Below are 18,056 nucleotides of genomic sequence, written 5' to 3'. Positions count from 1 at the left end.
CAACGCAATGATTTCATAATCGCTACTGCCAAATGTGAAGTTATCTGAAATTACTAACATGTTTACTGTTCCTGAGGTAAACATTGGAGTAGATTCAAGCCTGGTGGTGGCGTGTGAAGCATGTCATCTTGAATGATAGGATATTAGGTGGTTAGGCTAGTTGGGCATACTTATCATATTCCATGGCCATCACAATCCACTACAGTGCTACGACTATTCTACTACAAAACGTATACTACGGTACTACTTAATGCTATGACTATTACTACTACATTCTACTCCTTCTACTATTGCTACAACATTCTACTATTATTGCCACATTCTACTACTACTTCTATTACTACTACATTCTACTATTACTACTACATTCTACTATTACTACTATTACTTCTATATTCTACTACTATGACTACTAAATTATACTATTACTACTACATTCTACTACTTACTGCTACAACTATTACTACTACATTCTACTACTACGACTATTACTACTACATTCTACTACTATTACTACTACATTCTACAACTTACTGCTACAACTATTACTACTACATTCTACTACTACGACTATTACTACTACATTCTACTACTATTACCACTACATTCTACTACTTACTGCTACAACTATTACTACTGCATTCTATTACTACAACTATTACTACTACATTCTACTACTACGACTATTACTACTACATTCTATCATTACTATTACATTCTAATATTACTACTACATTCTACTACAATGACTATTACTACTACATTCTACTATTACTAATACAATCTACTACTACTACTACTACTATTACTACTACATTCTATTACTCCTACATTATACTACTACTGCTACTACTATTACTAATACTTTCTACTATTACGACTATTACTACTACATTCTACTACTATTACTACTTCATATTACTATTACTACTACATTCTACTATTACTACTACATTCTACTACTTATTGCTACAAATATTACTACTATATTCTACTATTACAACTATTACTACTACATTCTACTACTATTACTACTACATTCTACTATTACTACTACATTCTACTACTACGACTATTACTACTACATTCTACTACTATTGCTACTACTATTACTACTACATTCTACTACTGCTATTACTACTACATATACTACTGCTGCTACTACTATTACTACTATATTTTACTACTACTACTATTACTACTACATTCTACTACTACCACTGCTACTACTATTACTACTACTGCTACTACTGCTACTACTACTACATTATACTATTACTCCTACTACTATTACTACATTCTGCTAGTGTTACTATTAATATATTCTACTAATGCTACTATTATTACTACATTCCACTACTACTACTATTACTACTACATTCTACTACTATTACTACATGCTACTGCTGCTACTATTACTACTACATTCTAGTACTGCTACTATTACTACTACATTCTACTAATGCTACTGTTACTACTACATTCTACTACTATTATTACTACTATATTATACTACTGCTACTATTACTACTACATTCTACTACTACTATTACTACTACATTCTACTACTACTACTATTACTACTACATTATACTACTACTACTACTACTATTACTACTACGACTACTACTACAATCTACTACTACTACTACTACTACTACTACTACCATTACTACTACATTCTACTACTATTACTACTAATATTACTAGTACATTCTACTGCTACTACTACTACTACTACTACTACTACTATTACTACTACTACTACTACTACTACTACTACTACTACTTTCTACTACTATTACTTCTACTACTACTACTACTACATTCTAGTATTACTATTACTGCTACTACTATTACTACTATATTGTACTACTACTACTAGTACTACTACATTCTACTACTACCACTGCTACTACTATTACTACTACTACTACTATTACTACTAAATATATTACTACTACTACTACTACTATTACTACTACATGCTACTGCTATTACTACTACTAATACTAATACTGCTGCTGCTGCTGATACATTCTACTTCTACTACTACTACTACTACCACTACTACATTCTACTATTACTATTACTACTACTACTACTACTACTACTACTACTACTACTACTACTACTACTACTACTACATTCTACAACTATTATTATTACTACTACATTGTACTGCTGCTACTACTACTACTAATATTACTACTATATTCTACTACTACTACTACTATTACATTCTATTTCTAATACTACCACTACTACTACTACCACCTCTACTACTACCTCTACTACTTGATTATACTACTACTACTACTACTACTACTACTACTACTACTACTACATTCTACTACTACTACTACTACTACTACTACTACTACTACTACTACTACTACATTCTACTACTACTACTATTACTACTACATTCTACTACTACTACTACATTCTACTACTACTACATTCTTCTAGTACTACTATTACTACTACATTCTATTACTATTACTACTACATTATACTGCTACTATGTTCTACTACTACTATTACTACTACATTCTACTGATACTACGTTCTACTACTATAATATAATAATATGCCATTTAGCAGACGCTTTTATCCAAAGCGACTTACAGTCATGTGTGCATACATTTTTACGTATGGGTGGTCCCGGGGATTGAACCCACTACCCTGGCGTTACAAGCGCCATGCTCTACCAATTGAGCTACAGAGGATACTACTACTATTACTACTACATTCTACTACTACTACTACTACTACTACATTCTACTGCTGCTACTACTACTACTACATTTTACTACTATTACTTCTAAAATTACCACTACATCCTACTGCTACAACTACTACTACTACTATTACTACTACTACTACTACTACTACTACTACTACTATATTATATTACTATTACTACTACTACTACATTCTACTATTACTGCTACTACTATTACTACCTTCTGCTAGTTTTACCATTATTACATTTTACTACTGCTACTATTACTACTACATTCCACTACTAGTATTACTCAATCAATTTCAATCAATTTTATTTTATATAGCCCTTCTTACATCAGCTAATATCTCGAAGTGCTGTACAGAAACCCAGCCTAAAACCCCAAACAGCTAGTAATGCAGGTGTAGAAGCACGGTGGCTAGGAAAAACTCCCTAGAAAGGCGAAAACCTAGGAAGAAACCTAGAGAGGAACCAGGCTATGAGGGGTGGCCAGTCCTCTTCTGGCTGTGCCGGGTGAAGATTATAACAGAACCATGCCAAGATGTTCAAAAATGTTCATAAGTGACAAGCATGGTCAAATAATAATACTACATTCTAGTACTATTACTACATTCTACTACTGCTACCATTACTACTACATTCTACTATTGCTACTACTACTATTACTACTACTACTATGAATACTACTACATTCTACTACTACTACTACTACTACCACTACTACTACTACTACATTCTACTACATTCTACTACTACTACTACTACTATTACCACACCATTCTACTACTATTACTACTACATTCTACTAGTACTACTATTACTACCACATTCTATTACTATTACTACAACATTCTACTACTACTACTATTACTACTACATTCTACTACCACTACTACTACTACTACTATTACTACTACTACTACTACTACATTCTACTGCTACTACTACTACTACTACTACATTATGTTACTACTACTATTACTACTACATTCTACTGTTGCTACTACTACTACTACATTATACTACTATAACTTATAAAATGACTACTACATCCTACTACTACAACTACTACTATGAATACTACTACATTCTACAACTACTACTACTACTACCACTACTACTACTACTACTACTACATTCTACTACATTCTACTACTATTACTACTACATTCTACTACTACTACTATTACTACAACATTCTACTACCACTACTACTACTACTACTATTACTACTACTACTACTACATTCTACTGCTACTACTACTACTACTACTACATTATGTTACTACTACTATTACTACTACATTCTACTGCTGCTACTACTACTACTACATTCTACTACTATTACTTCTAAAATTACCACTACATCCTACTGCTACAACTACTGCTATTACTACTACTACTACTACTACTACTACTACTACTACTACTACTACTACTACATTATATTACTATTAATATGGATAAGAGCGTCTGCTAAATGACCAATTATTATTTATTATTATTAATACTACTACTACTACTACTACATTCTACTATTACTGCTACTACTATTACTACATTCTGCTAGTGTTACCATTACTACATTTTACTACTGCTACTATTACTACTACACTCCACTACTAGTATTACTACTACATTCTAGTACTATTACTACATTCTACTACTGCTACTATTACTACTACATTCTACTACTACTACTACTATTACTACTACTACTACGAATACTACTACATTCTACTACTACTACTACTACTACTACTATTACCACTACTACTAGTATGTGGAACGCTGTGGTCGGGAGAGGTTGTGTTTTCTCTAGCAGGAGGTAAGCTTGAGGTAAGCTTGGCTTCTTATATGGTGTTGAGTAAAGCTTAAACCATGCATTTGATCGTAGGTAGGTAGTTGTAGTTAGGTATTGTAGGTAGTTTATTTAGGTAGTTATTGTAGGTTTCCGTAGGTAATTATTGTAGGTAAGTATTGTTTACGGCGGAGCCCGGAGAAAGCACGAGGCTAGCTAGCTAGCGGGTAGCTACTGGTAACGTTTAACAACGGTGGAGAGTTGTTTCCAATGTTAATGTGCTAGCTAGCCAACGTTTAATTTTTGCTGCGTTATGAAAGGAACTAGACACGGACACGAATTATCTGTTTAGTGTGTTAACACACTATTGGTAGTTTGTTGTAACCAAGTATTGGTGCTAAACTGTGTGTTATTGGATGCTAGCATGCTAGTTAGCTATGGCGTCATAGTTAGGCATCGTGGGCTGTTGTGGGTAGTTACTGTAGGTTAGCATTGTTTTTTGGCGGTGCCGGGTCTAGCACGAAGCTAGCTAGCTAGCCGTTCTTCAAACAAAGTCAACACAGTGGCCATTGCTAGCTAGCCAACACGACCAGCTAACTGTACTGTAGTAGCTAAATACAATATACTTATGCTAGCTAGCCAACGTTTAATTATTGCTGCGTTATGAAAGGAACTAGACACGGACACGAATGATCTGTTTAGTGTGTTAACACACTATTGGTAGTCTGTTGTAACCAAGTATTGGTGCTAAACTGTGTGTTATTGGATGCTAGCATGCTAGTTAGCTATGGTGTCATAGTTAGGCATCGTGGGCTGTTGTGGGTAGTTACTGTAGGTTGGCATTGTCTTCGGTGTAGCACGAAGCTAGCTAGCTAGCCGTTTTTCGAACAGAGTCAACACAGTAGCCATTGTGTGCTGTACTGTGGCAGCTAAATACAATATATTTGTGCTAAGCTAGCCAACGTTTAATTATTGCTGCGTTATGAAAGGAACTAGACACGGACACGAATGATCTGCTTAGTGTGTTAACACACTATTGGTGGTTTGTTGTGACCAAGTGTTGGTGCTAAACTGTGTGTTATTGGATGCTAGCATGCTAGTTAGCTATGGTGTCATAGTTAGCTAGCTGAATAAAGTGGGTTGAGTCTACTCCTTTAAACATTGAACCGCTGTGGTTCACAACAATTCTGATTCTAAAGGTGGAAGTTGGGAGAGTTTTTGTTCGGGTGGTTCAGTGAAACAATTATAGTTTCTGAGGTGGAAGTTTTGGTGAGGGAGGCCCTGCTCTCTCTTCTTCCAGATGTTTAGTTCATTTCATTCCGATCTCCTCTGCATTATTGTAGCCATTTGCTACAGCCTGTCAACTATGCCTCTGCCTATCCCTGTTCTCTCCTCTCTGCACAGGCTACACAAACGCCTCACACCGCGTGGCTGCTGCCTCTCTAACCTGGTGGTCCCTGCACGCACCCCACACCTGGAGTTCCAGGTCTCAGGCAGCCTCTGGAACTGCCGTTCTGCTGCCAACAAAGCTGACTTCATCCCAGCCTATGCTAACCTCCAGTCCCTCGACTTCCTGGCGCTGACGGAAACATGGATTACCACTGAAAACACTGCTACTCCTACTGCTCTCTCCTCGTCTGACCATGTGTTCTCGCATACCCCGAGAGCATCTGGTCAGAGGGGTGGTGGCACAGGAATCCTCATCTCTCCCAAGTGGACATTCTAAATTTTTCCCCTAACCCACCTGTCTATCTCCTCATTTGAATTCCATGCTGTCACAGTCACTAGCCCATTTAAGCTTAATATCCTTGTCATCTATCGCCCTCCAGGTTCCCTTGGAGAGTTCATCAATGAGCTTGACGCCTTGATAAGTTCCTTTCCTGAGGATGGCTCACCCCTCACAGTTTTGGGGGATTTCAACCTCCCTATGTCCACATTTGACTCATTTCTCTCTGCCTCCTTCTTTCCACTCCTCTCCTCTTTTGACCTCACCCTCTCACCGTCCCCCCCTACTCACAAGGCAGGCAATACGCTTGACCTCATCTTTACTAGATGCTGCTCTTCTACTAATCTCACTGCAACTCCCCTCCATGTCTCCGACCACTACTTTGTTTCCTTTTCTCTCTCGCTCTCCTCCAACACTACTCACTCTGCCCCTACACAGATGGTAATGCGCCGCCGCAACCTTCGCTCTCTCTCTCCCACTACTCTCTCCTCTTCCATCCTATCATCTCTTCCCTCTGCTCAATCCTTCTCCCTCCAATCTCCTGATTCTGCCTCCTCAACCCTCCTCTCCTCCCTTTCTGCATCCTTTGACTCTCTGTGTCCCCTATCCTCCCGGCCGGCTCGGTCCTCCCCTCCAGCTCCGTGGCTTGATGACTCATTGCGAGCTCACAGAACAGAGCTCCGGGCAGCGGAGCGGAAATGGAAGAAAACTAAACTCCCTGCCGACCTGGCATCTTTTCACTCCCTCCTCTCTACATTTTCTTCATCTGTTTCTGCTGCTAAGGCCACTTTCTACCACTCTAAATTCCAAGCATCTGCCTCTAACCCTAGGAAGCTCTTTGCCACATTTTCCTCCCTCCTGAATCCTCCCCCCCTCCCCCCCCCCCTCCTCTCTCTCTGTGTATGACTTCGTCAACCACTTTGAAAAGAAGGTTGACGACATCCGATCCTCGTTTGTTAAGTCTAATGACACTGCTGGTCCTACTCACACTGCCCTACCCTATGCTTTGACTTCTTTCTCCCCTCTCTCTCCAGATAAAATCCTGCGACTTGTGACTGCAGGCCGCCCAACAACCTGCCCGCTTGACCCCATCCCCTCCTCTCTTCTCCAGACCATCTCCGGTGACCTTCTCCCCTACCTCACCTCGCTGATCAACTCATCCTTGACCGCTGGCCATGTCCCTTCCGTCTTCAAGAGAGCGAGAGTTGCTCCCCTTCTCAAAAAACCAACACTCGATCCCACTGATGTCAACAACTACAGACCAGTATCCCTTCTTTCTTTTCTTTCCAAAACTATTGAGCGTGCCGTCTTTAGCCAACTCTCTTGCTATCTCTCTCAGAATGACCTTCTTGATCCAAACCAGTCAGGTTTCAGGACTGGTCATTCAACTGAGACTGCTCTTCTCTGTGTCACGGAGGCTCTCCGCACTGCTAAAGCTAACTCTCTCTCCTCTGCTCTTGTCCTTCTAGACCTGTCTGCTGCCTTTGATACTGTGAACCATCAGATCCTCCTCTCCACCCTCTCCGAGCTGGGCATCTCCGGCGCGGCTCACTCCTGGATTGCGTCCTACCTGACCGGTCGCTCCTACCAAGTGGCGTGGCGAGAAGCTGTCTCCGCACCACGTGCTCTCACCACTGGTGTCCCCCAGGGCTCAGTTCTAGGCCCTCTCCTTTTCTCCCTATACACCAAGTCACTTGGCTCTGTCATATCCTCACATGGCCTCTCCTATCATTGCTACGCTGACGATACACAACTAATCTTCTCCTTTCCCCCTTCTGATAACCAGGTGGCGAATCGCATCTCTGCATGTCTGGCAGACATATCAGTATGGATGACGGATCACCACCTCAAGCTGAACCCTGGCAAGACGGAGCTGCTCTTCCTCCCGGGGAAGGACTGCCCGTTCCATGATCTCGCCATCACGGTTGACAACTCCGTTGTGTCCTACTCCCAGAGTGCGAAGAGCCTTGGCGTGACCCTGGACAACACCCTGTCGTTCTCCGCTAACATCAAGGCGGTGACCCGCTCCTGCAGGTTCATGCTCTACAACATTCGGAGAGTACGACCCTGCCTTACACAGGAAGCGGCACAGGTCCTAATCCAGGCACTTGTCATCTCCCGTCTGGATTACTGCAACTCGCTGTTGGCTGGCCTCCCTGCCTGTGCCATTAAACCCCTACAACTCATCCAGAACGCCGCAGCCCGTCTGGTGTTCAACCTTCCCAAGTTCTCTCACGTCACCCCCCTCCTCCGCACACTCCACTGGCTTCCAGTTGAAGCTCGCATCCGTTACAAGACCATGGTGCTTGCCTATGGAGCAGTGAGGGGAACGGCACCTCTGTACCTTCGGGCTCTGATCAGTCCCTACACCCAAACGAGGGCATTGCGTTCATCCACCTCTGGCCTGCTGGCTCCCCTTCCTCTGCGGAAGCATAGTTCCCGCTCAGCCCAGTCAAAACTGTTCGCTGCTCTGGCACCCCAATGGTGGAACAAGCTCCCTCACGACGCCAGGACAGCGGAGTCACTCACCACCTTCCGGAGACATTTGAAACCCCACCTCTTTAAGGAATACCTGGGATAGGATAAAGTAATCCATCTACCCCCCCCCCCCCCAAAAAAAAAATTGTAAAGTGGTTATCCCACTGGCTATAGGGTGAATGCACCAATTTGTGAGTCGCTCTGGATAAGAGCGTCTGCTAAATGACGTAAATGTGCCCTTGAGCAAGGCACTTAACCCTAATTGCTCCTGTAAGTCGCTCTGGATAAGAGCGTCTGCTAAATGACTAAAATGTAAAATGTAAATGATACTACTACTACTACTACATTCTACTACTACTACTACTACTACTATTACTACTACATTCTACTACTATTACTACTACATTATACCTCTATTACTACTACATTATACTACTACTACTATTACTATAACGTTCTACTATTATTACTGCAACATTCTACTACTATTACTACCACATTATATTACTGTTACTACAACATTCTACTACTACTGCTATTACTACTACATTCTACTACCACTACTACTACTACTACTACTACTACTACATTCTACTACTACTACTACTACTACTACTACTACTACCACTACTGCTACTGCTACTGCTACTGCTACTACTACTACTACATTCTACTACTATTACTACTACATTCTACTACTACTACTACTATTACTACTACATTCTACTGCTGCTGCTACTACTACTACTACATTCTACTACTATTACTACTACTACTACTACTACAACTTCATTCTACTACTATTCCTACTAATATAACTACTACATTCTACTGCTACTACTACTACTTCTACTGCTGCTACTACTACTACTACTACTACTACTACTACTACTACTACTAGTACTACATTCTACTACTATTACTCCTATTCCTACTACTACTACTATTACTACTACTACTACTACTACTACTACTACTACTACTACTACTACTCCTACTACATTCTACTACTACTACTACTACTACTACTACATTCTACTACTATTACTACTACATTATACTACTACTACTACTACTATTACTACTACATTCTACTACTATTACTACTACATTATACTACTACTACTATTACTATAACATTATACTATTATTACTACAACATTCAACTACTATTACTACTACATTCTACTACTACTACTATTACTATAACATTATACTGCTGTTACTACAACATTCTACCACTATTACTACTACATTTTACTACTACTACTATTACTACTACATTCTACTACTATTATTACTACATTCTACTACCATTACTACTACATTCTACTACTACTACTATTACTACTACATTCTACTACTATTACTATTACTACTACATTCTACTACTACTACTATTACTACTACATTCTACTGCTACTATTACTGCTACACTCTGACCCCTACTGCTACTACTATAACTATACACCTTATTTGATCCTAATCAAGTGGAGGGTAATTGCATCAGAATTCTTCAGGTATCCAGTTCCTCTCCTAGTACTCACTCTCTGATAGAAATGGACAATGCGAAATCAAGACGTTAAGTTGACGTTGTCAAGTCTCACTTCAGAAAGCAACGGAAATATATTTGACAGTTCTGACAGGAGGTGGAACACCCGAACATGGAGATCACTCTTGTTTAGAGGGTTGTTTAGCTAAGTGTCACATCTGCCCTTTTAAACCCCAGGAATGGACCACTGGACAGACGGGTCCGGATGCATCCCAAATGGCACCCTATTCCCTATGTCGTGCACTACTTTTGACCAGGGCCCATGGGAATAGGGTGCCATTTGGGATGCAGCTGGGGAGGAGGGGTACTCAACATTTATTCTGACTCTACTCACCTCATTTCCCATGTGAAAATTGATGTCCAGAGCGCCTGCTTATATCCATCATTTAATTTGCTGTGGGGTGTTTGGGGTAGATGCCAGGCTTAAAGGTAAGCTTTGGGCAGCACTCAAAATGACTGGTGGTACATTGACATTTTAGTAATTTAGTAGGCACTCTTATACACTTCTTGAGGTGGACTGAATATGTGCCCGTGCTCATTTTTGGTGCTGGTACCGTGATCCAGCCCAAGTCAAGCACTGCTTTTATCCAGGGCAACTTACAATAAGTGCATTTAACTACAGTAGGTGAAATAACACAATCACATATCACAATCCTTGCAATTAAAACCTGTTTCAAAAAATTGGCTAGCACTTTATAATAACGCCACGTAATAAAGCATTTATATAATGGATTAGTAAAAATGTCACTCAGAACATTTGTAAGGTATTTAGAAAGTATAAATAGCCCTCATTTTAGATGAAGCTACGCAAAAATACTTAACTAATGATTAGTAAATGGTTTATAAGGACCTATATTAAACATCTTATGAATGATCTTATAAATCATTATTACATGCTGTAAAAGTTGTTTATAAATGTGTGAATAACTAGCTTACTAACATTACCAAACGTGTACTAAAGATTAATACATGGTGAATAAACTACTTACTAATCCATTATCAATGCTTTATTACGTGGAATTACGTAGTTATTATAAAGTGCTACCAAAAATGGCCCCTATCAGTATAACATGAAAACACATATTCTGAAGAATCCATGAATCCTTTAAAAACCCCTAGATTCAATCTAACATATAAAAAAATCCCCATCAAAATCCGTCAATTTAAACTAGAGATATGTTAGTTTTTTTTGCATTGGATGCTTTTCAACCCACCGCGTCCGCAGATGTCGCACTTCCGCATCTGCGCACTTCCGCATCTGCGGTGAAAGGTGACAGAGAAGGAGCGGTGTTTGTCAGACCATGAGACATCCCAAAAATCGGTTTCTCACGAAAACGTCTGTAGCGTCCGAACGGTTTGACTTACAAACTATAACCACTCTATGGAAAGGGGAGACTCTCACGATGGTGTACTCCATTTTGCTCTACGACCCACACAAGTGTCGATGTGCCAACTTCTGTTTGTAGCGTCCAAACCGTTTGGGCTACAAACACTGTGAAAGTGTCAGGGACTTGTCTGAAGGTAACCAGTACCGTTTTAAAAAAAATGAATGGAAGTATGAAGGTAGTTTTGTTCCTACCCAAAAAAGGGATTAAATATGTGTAAATTAAAAAAAGAACCGCCCACCCCCACCCCCCACGGCTTAGACTTTTAAGAATTAACATTCTTCTTCTGTGGCTCTGTGTTGACGTGGTCCAAAGTGGACTGGGCTGCTGAGTAAAGGAGAGAGGATAATGAAAAACCAAGCTCCAACGGGCCCTGGGAGAGTCCCAAATGGCACCCTATTCCCTATAATATAGTGCACTACTTTTGTTTAGTATAGTGCAGTAAATAGGGAATAGGGTGCCATTTGGGACGCAATCCAGTTAGTGTGGCCTTTCTCTGGTTAGTCTTGGCTGTGGAATACGTTCATTTACTTAAGACCTATTTGTCTGCCCACCTCTTATTGATCAAACGACAACGTTAATATTTTTCATTAATAGTGGAATTGATCGCCTGCCCCAGCCCACCTATCCATTATGGACCTACAGTGCCTTCAGAAAGTATTCATACCCCTTGACTTAATCCACATTTCGTTGTGTAACAGCCTGAAATCAAAATGGTTTAAATATTATTTTTTTCTCACCCATCTACACACAATACCCCATAAGAAAAAGGTTAAAATTAGTTTTCAGAAATTTTAACAAATGTATTTAAAATAAAATACAGAAATAGCTCATTTACAGTACATTCGGGAATATTATTAAGACTCCTTCCCTTTTTCCACATTTTGTTACGTTACAGACTTATTCTAAAATGGATTAAATAGTTTTTTTTCCCCCCTCATCAATCTACACATAATACCCCATAATGACAAAGCAAAAACAGGTTTTTAGATTTTTTTGCAAATGTATTAAAAATAAAAAACGGAAATACCTTATTTTCATAAGTATTCAGACCCTTTGCTATGAGACTCGAAATTGAGCTCAGGTGCATCCTGTTTCCATTGATCATCCTTGACATATTTCTACAACTTGATTGGAGTCCACCTGTGGTAAATTCAATTGATTGGACATGATTTGGAAAGGCACACATCTGTCTATATAAAGTCGCACAGTTGACAGTGCATGTCAGAGCAGAAACCAAGCCATGAGGTCGAAGGAATTGTCTGTAGAGCTCCAAGACAGGATTGTGTCAAGGCACAGATCTGGGGAAGGGTACCAAAATATGTCTGCAGCATTGAAGGTCCCCAAGAACACAGTGGCCTCCATTATTCTTAAATGGAAGACGTTTGGAATCACCAAGACTCTTCCTAGAGCTCTTCCTAGAGCTGGCCACCCGGCCTACCTGGTCTCGGGATCGAGTGGCGCAGCGGTCTAAGGCACTGCATCGCAGTGCTAGAGGCATCACTACAGACCCGGGTTTGATCCCGGGCTGTATCACAACCGGCCGTGATCGGGAGTCCCATAGGGTGGTGCATGACAGCACACCTGGAGTTTGCAAAAAGGCACGTGAAAGACTCTGAGATCATAAGGCAAAAGATTCTGTGGTCTGATGAGACCAAAAAAATTAAATTTGGCCTGAATGCAAAGCGCTATGTCTGGAGAAAACCAGGCACAGCTCATCACCCGTCTAACACCATCCCTACCGTGAAACATGGTGGTGGCAGCATCATGTTATTGGGATGTTATTTAGCGGCGGAGACTGGTAAGGATAGAGGGAACAATGAATGGAGCCAAATAGAGGCAAATCCTTGATGAGAACCTGCTTCAGAGTGCAAATGACCTTAGACTGGGGGCGAAGATTTATGTTAGAACAGGACAATGACCCCAAGCAATACAGCCAAAGCAACGCTGGAATGACTTCAGAACAAGAATGTGAAAGGTCTTGAGTGGCCCAGCAAAAGCCCAGACTTGAATCCCATTGAAAATCTGTTGAAAGACTTGAAGATTGCTGTTCACCACAGCTCCCCATCTAACTTAACAGAGCTTGTGAAAATCTGCAAGTAAGAATGGGAGAAAATCCCCAAATCCAGATTTGTAAAGCTGATACAGACATACCAAAGACAACTCAAAGCTGTAATCGCCACCAAAGGTGCTTCTACAAAGTATTGAATCAGCTATTTCTGTATTTCATTTTCAATAAATTTGTAAAAATGTCTAAAAACAGGTTTTCACTTTGTCATTATGGGGTATTGTGTGTAGATGGGTGAAAAACATATTTAATCCATTTCTAATTCAGGCTGTAACACAACAAAATGTGGAATACTTTTCTGAAGGCACTGTATGTCATCAGTGTTCCTGTATCACTGTCTATAGGCAGGGGCTCAGAGTAGGATACCACCAGCTTACTTCACTACCACTACCACTTAGTGCCAAGTGGTGCTTTAAAACAATAAATACACTGGCTAAAACTGGATCCTAGTGCTTTATGCTTAAGGCTAAACTTTTGGAGAGAGATAGTTGTCTAAAGCTTACAAGGCATCTGTGGGTTATTTCCTTCAATAATCAAAGGGTATATATCATATTATTTCATTCAAACAGCAAAAAACTAGCGTTAGCTCAATGACTGGAAGTCTACCGGAACGGCTAGACATAAAAATAGTATCCATGAGTTCATCTGACTCTGGGTAAAAAAAATCTTCCACTGTGTTTTTTATCCTCATCCTCTACCTTCTCTCCACCATCGTCATTTTCTGCCCAGAGAAACCAGCGCCAGCAGCATGGACTTTCCTTATCTATATATATCAGCATGTATCCCATTTAGTTCATTAGCCAAGCATCGGTCCAGAGCCAGACAGGGAGGGCCCCTCTCTCTATGAAGTCAACTGGCAGTGTTACCACACTGTCTTCTGAATGGCATGCCTCTGAGGAGAACAGACACTTAATATAGCCCAATGTGCCCCTCTATTTACATGGTCTATCTCAAATACCTCCATCCATACTTAGAATTGTGGGAATAGTTGAAAGAGTGATGACAACAGGAAAAAGGAGGAAAGGAAAGTCTGTGAAAGAAAAATTAACTAGCTTCAGCCCCCACTGTTGCAGACGTTTATTCAGCAACGTTCGTAGCTTGTTACTGTTGCTTCTCTCTGTTCCCGGTTGCTTCATTAATCAGCAGACTTTATTTCCAGCCTCTTTATTAAACATTCACAAGTCTCTGGGGCCAGACCCTGGTGTCCCCTGCTCACACGGTGACTAGGGCTGGCTTCTCAGTGGGGGACTGAGGAAGTGGGGGTGGAACCAACCTATCCCCGGGATCATACACTGAGTGTACTAAACATTAGGAACACCTTCCTAACATTGAGTTGCACCCCTTTTGCCCTCAGAACAGCCTCAATTCATCAGTACATGGACTCTACACAGTGTCGAAAAGCGTTCCACAGGGATGCTGGCCCATGTTGACTCCAATGCTTCCCACAGTTGTGTGAAGTTGGCTGGATGTCCTTTGGGTGGTGGACCAGTTCTTGACACACTCAAACCGGTGCGCCTGGCACCTACTACCATACCCCCTTCAATGGCACTTATTTTGTCTTGCCCATTCACCCTCTGAATGGCACACATACACAATCCATGTCTCAATTGTCTCAAGGCTTAAAAATCCTTCTTTAACTTGTCTCCTCCCCTTCATCTACACTGATTGAAGTGGATTTAACAAGTGACATCAATAAGGGATCATAGCTTTCACCTGGTCAGTCTATGTCATGGAAATAGCAGGTGTTAATGTTTTGTACACTCATTGTATACCTTTAACATTCAAGTTCAGCCCTGGTGTGAGACAATGACTTCCACAGCCAGTTTAAATTGTGCTGGCTGTATCTGGTTGTGTGAGAGTTGTTGCTGTCTTTAGGACATTAACCCTATGATCCTGTCATCCTGTGTTGTACTGCATCTGTAGAGCGCATCGGTCCTGTAGAGACTGTTTCTCTCCATCTCTCCCTCTCTCCCTCTCTCTCTCTCCCCTCTCTCTGTCTCTCGTCCTCTCTTTCTCTTTCTGTTTCTCTCCCTCTTTCTCTCAATCTCCCCCCACCCCCTCCCAGCTCTGCTCCAGATGCTGGCAGCTGCCAAGGCGGGCCGAGACGTGGCCTACTTCACCATAGGTGACAGCGACCTGATGACAGACTTCCACGCCATGCACTCCTTCCTCACACAGAGACAAGTCAGCGTCGGTAACACACACACACACACACACACACACACACACACACACACACACACACACACACATACACAGTCCTTCTCTATATCTGCCATGTGTACTACCATGTCCCTAACCCTCACACAGAAGCATGTCAGTGTCTGTAAGTCACATCTCCCTCTCCATGTATAGGCTACTCCCATGGTGCTCTCTCTATACTGTACTACTGAAGGGCATTAGATTATTAAAAAGGCTGCGGATACGACTTTTCTCAGACATTTTTATCCTGAAGCTTCTGCAGGTGTTTCTTTATCTCTACTTTAAGCACACACTTGTTTTGGTCTCCTTCCATTCACATTTCTCACTTTTTTACTGGTGAAATGTCCATGTAGCATCTGCATACCAACCATTTGATCTCAATCAGTTTCATGGGAATATGCATTTAGATCTTCTTGAGATATACAGTGTTGTTTTGAAGTAGCCTAAAGTGTTGTTTTGAATGATGTACAGTGAGCGTATTTTAGAGCAGATGGTGTACTGTAGCGTAGCGTACCTGTCTATTTTGCCTAGTGGTGCACGCTGTTGAGTTCTGGCCACATTAAAGAAAAATGTGGTGGTGTTTTTGTCTTACTGTAACGTTATACTATACTACTATATTCGGTTCTGTTATGTAGAATAGATTGATTCAGCCAGACATTGATTCAGCTTTGATCTAACTTTATTATTCGAGCACCATTCGACAGAGTAGCCTGTTCTCTACGAGTAGAGAATAAACACGCGCAGAATGTGATCCACAACGTGATCCAGAATGTGATCCACAACGTGATCCACAACGTGATCCAGAATGTGATCCACAACGTGACCCAGAATGTGATCCACAACGTGATCCAGAATGTGATCCACAACGTGATCCACAACGTGATCCAGAATGTGATCCACAACGTGATCCACAACGTGATCCAGAATGTGATCCACAACGTGATCCACAACGGGATCCACACAAAAGCAGAAGCTTCCAGATCTTTAGTCCGGGGAAAAAAGGGCTGGGAGTAGTCTGATCTGGGAAAAGTCTGATCTGCAGCCACTCCGTATTAAAAACACATCTCCCTCTCAACCATGTCTACTGTACTCCCCTGGCTCAGATCAGATCCTTTGCTTTGATGAATGAATGAATGAATGAATTCATAAAGCTTGTATTGTAGTCTCTTGTTTGTTGCTCTCCATGTCTACTGTACTCCCATAGCTCTTTACATACAAAACTGAAATGCATTGGAGGATTTTGCACATTGCAAAGTCGAACACCTCGTTATGATATTGATTACAGTATTATGTATTTTTGATGTACAATCACATAAACTGTACAATCAATAAAAATTACAATACCATTTTCAAACGTGTGCCCTCTGTTAGATGCTCAGCTGGTCTTGCGTTAGATCAGACACTTTGGTGCTTTGGTGAATGAATGAAATACAGATCATTCTGTTGTTGCAGGACATTTCCGACACAGCAGGAAATGCAAATTTGTAGAGTATTCAAGGTTGAAAAAGCCTTCTAAAGTCCCCTTTAAAATGTCAGACTTGATTTTCCCTTACGGAAAATGTATCAACCCCTACAAAAATTTCTATTAATTATAATCCACACAATATTTCACATTTCCTGTTGCTGCAGGATTATTTTCCTGCTGTGAGAAACTGGTCAAATTAAGATCCAACATTTGTATCTGACGTAGTCTCTTGTTTTTGGGTCTGTGTATGGTCTCCTGGGTCAGTACTACAGCTCAGTGTGTCAGAGCTGCCTCACCCGCCGTCCTGACATCAGCCTCTACTCCTTCATCTACCAGTAGGTCGGCTCTGGCTCCCCCTAGACCATAAACACCCCCTATACCCCCCGCGCCACAGACGCCAGACAGACCGTCCCCACAGACTGCCACTAAGGTCAGGTGGTCGATGAGTCACCACCCCTCCCTCCCCATACTGAAAAGCCACAGTAACACAGGTCCATAGCTTATCTTAAATGTAAATCTATTACCTTCTTGTGATTCATACATTTCTATTTACAACGTAAAGTAAATGGAGGAAATGCCATTTGATACATCGTCCGCTGTTTGCTGTTAATTTCGATAGAATGGCAGAGG

General features: G+C 40.9%; 1 pseudogene across 1 annotated transcript in view; it reads left to right on the top strand.

The window, feature by feature from the left end:
- LOC311123860 (poly(ADP-ribose) glycohydrolase-like) overlaps positions 1-17,765 on the top strand; it is a 97,341-nt pseudogene extending 79,576 nt beyond the window's left edge. Inside the window, exons 7-10 of the transcript in view lie at positions 10,484-10,505; positions 10,671-10,735; positions 15,825-15,943; positions 17,652-17,765. The product of the transcript in view is annotated as a poly(ADP-ribose) glycohydrolase-like (transcript). The remainder of the gene's footprint in view (positions 1-10,483; positions 10,506-10,670; positions 10,736-15,824; positions 15,944-17,651) is intronic.
- Positions 17,766-18,056: the final 291 nt, after the last annotated feature.

The sequence above is a fragment of the Coregonus lavaretus genome (genome assembly GCF_964263955.1).
Source record: "Coregonus lavaretus genome assembly, chromosome: 1".
Lineage (NCBI taxonomy): Eukaryota > Metazoa > Chordata > Actinopteri > Salmoniformes > Salmonidae > Coregonus > Coregonus lavaretus.
Note: the sequence above shows the minus strand (reverse complement) of the source record. Positions and strands in the feature narration are given on the sequence as shown.